This window comes from Ictalurus furcatus, chromosome 21, assembly GCF_023375685.1.
Source record: "Ictalurus furcatus strain D&B chromosome 21, Billie_1.0, whole genome shotgun sequence".
Classification (NCBI taxonomy): Eukaryota; Metazoa; Chordata; class Actinopteri; order Siluriformes; family Ictaluridae; genus Ictalurus; species Ictalurus furcatus.
This window is the reverse complement of record NC_071275.1, coordinates 21,113,975-21,116,693: the sequence shown is the minus strand read 5'-3', so window position 1 is coordinate 21,116,693 and position 2,719 is coordinate 21,113,975. Positions and strand designations below refer to the sequence as shown.

The 2,719-nt window shown below is 38.5% G+C and overlaps 1 protein-coding gene across 2 annotated transcripts in view; it reads right to left on the bottom strand.

Moving 5' to 3' along the window:
* Window positions 1-2,642: 2,642 nt before the first annotated feature.
* Window positions 2,643-2,719, bottom strand: part of LOC128625059 (SUZ domain-containing protein 1-like) — a 7,293-nt gene continuing 7,216 nt past the window's right edge. For both annotated transcript variants that reach the window (XM_053653101.1, XM_053653100.1), the window contains exon 4: window positions 2,643-2,719. This exon is cut by the window's right edge and continues 5,202 nt beyond it. The gene's annotated coding sequence lies outside the window, so the exon portion shown is untranslated.

The window sequence follows — 2,719 nt, the reverse complement described above, 5'->3', positions numbered from 1 at the left end:
GCCCAGAATTTTACACATGACTGCGAATTCTTGCAAATAATGTCTGAAAAAAACCTTAAAATAATATTCATTTATTCAACAGAAATATGAATAGATGTGATATTCTTCTGTGGGGAAAAAGTAAGTACACCCTTGGCCCCAGAAGCTAGTATTCAGAATCAGCTTTATTGCCAAGTATACGTACACATACAAGAAATTTGTCTTGCTGACAGGAGCTTCCAGTGCACAACAGCACAAAACAGCAACAAGACATTTATAATAATAATAATAATAATAATAATAATTATTATTATTATAGAATATATATATATATTCTATAATAATAATAATAATAATAATTATTATTATTATTATTATTATAGAATATATATATATATATATATATATATATATATATATATATATATATATATATATATACACATTTATTGATTTAGCGGATGCTTTTATCCAAAGCAACTTACAAATGAGAAAATACAAGCAAAGCGATGTATCAAGCAGAGAACAATACAAGTAGTTCTACTATGAAAGACCCGTTAATTGAGTTCCAGAAGAAGCAAAGTGCGCAGAGTAGAGGTGTAAGTGCCAGAGTAATTTATTTTTTATTTAAAAAAAAAAAAAAAATGTATGGGTTGGTTAGGTGTTGACGGAAGAGGCGGGTCTTTAGCTGCTTTTTGAAGATGGTGAGAGATTCTGTGGTCCGGATTGAGGTTGGAAGTTCAGTCCACCACTGAGGAACAGTTAGTGTGAAGGTTCTGGAAAGGGACCTTGAACCACGTTGAGTAGGAACTACTAAGCATCGGTCGCTAATCGATCGCAGATTGCGTGAGGGAACGTAAGCCTTCAGGAGAGAGTTGAGGTAGGGGGCGCTGTTCCAGACAAGGTCTTGTAGGTGAGCATCAAGGCCTTGAATTTGAGGTGGGCGGGTACAGGAAGCCAGTGGAGGGAGATGAAGAGGGGTGTGACATGGGTTCTTTGGGCTGGTTGAAGACGAGGCGTGCTGCAGCATTCTGAATCATCTGAAGGGGTTTGATGGAGCTGGCCGGGAGGAGCGAGATTTTGTGTGTGTGTGTATATATATATATATATATATATATATATATATATATATATATATATATAGTGCAAATGTAATAAATCTGTTATATACAGTGCAAGGAAATGTAATGTGATGGCAGAGGATGTTGGGTGTGTTGGATAAATATAAAAAGACTAAACTGTGTATTGCACAAAATTATTGCTCAATGGGGCAATTTAAGTGTTGATGAAAAGGATAGCCTGAGGGAAAAAATCTGTTCCTGAACCTGACGGTCAGAAGGCGATAGTTCAAAAAGGTGAGCAGGGTGGGCAGGGTGAGTGGGGTCCAGAGTGATTTTTCAAGGATTCTTCCTCATTCTGGAAGTGTACAGATTTTGAACGGAGGGCAGGGGGGAACCAATAATCCTTTCAGCAGTCTGAAGTGTCCTTTGTAGCCTTTAGAGATCTGATTTCATAGTTGAACCAAACCAGACTGTTATTGAAGAGCAGAGGACAGACTCAATGACTGTTGAGTAGAACTGTAAATGGTCTTCACTTATATAGTGCTTTTTACCATTGTTTCATGCAATAGCCTTTCAGCTGCAAGCTGTTTGAGGGTTTTCTTACATGTTCTGCCTGTTTCAAATCCCCCCAGAACATTTTAACGGGATTCAAATCCGGGCTTTGACTAGGCCTTTCCATAACCCTCCATTTCTTCCTTTTGAGCCATTCCTTTGACGATTTGCGAGTGTTCTTAGTATCATTATTATGTTGAAATGTCCAAGTTCAACTTTCGGACAGACGGCCTCACATTATCTTCAAGCACTCTTTGATATGATGCAGAATTCATAGTTGAATGCAAGATGTCCAGTCCCTGAGGCAGTGAAGCAACCCCAAACCATAACATTTCCACCACCGTGCTTCACAGTTGGTATGAGGTGCTTCTCCTGAAAATCTGTTTTTGGACTGCGCCAAACATGTCTGCTGTTACTGTGACCAAACAACTCTATCTTTGATTCGTCTGTCCAGAGCACATTATTCCAAAAGGTCTGGTCCTTACCTATATGCTCATTGGAAATCTGTAGTCTTGCTCGAATATACTTTTTACATTACAAAGGCTTTTTCCTGGCACGACACTCCATGCAGGTCAAATTTGCAAACCTCTTTTTTATCGTAGAAGCATGCACTTTGACACCAAGAGTTACAAGACTTACTAGCAGGTCCTGTGATGAAATACTGGGGTTCATGGAGACTTCTTTTTGCATCAGATGGTCTGCTCTTGGGTTGAATTTGCTGGGACGGTCAGTCCTGGACTAATTAGCAGTTGTTATAAATCTGTGCCTTTTGTAGATGATTTTCCTTATAGTGGAACGATGTATTTCAAATAATTTGGAGATCTTTTTTAACCCCTTGCCAGACTCATAGGCATCCACTGTTTGCATATCCAAATTTGTTTAAAAAACACCCAACAATTTCCATAGCGTATACTTATTTTTTTGCACATGGTTATACGAGTGTAATGGTCGGGGTGCACATACTTTTAGCTGTATAGCGTATGAATGTGCAAGACTACTCAAATATGGTTAATGATGCACATAAAATAAAGCACGCCTGTGACAGAAGGATAATACTCCAGAATAAAGTTTATTTCTGAGCAGACGGATGGAGGAATCGGACAGGAACGTCACGTCACGTCATAACA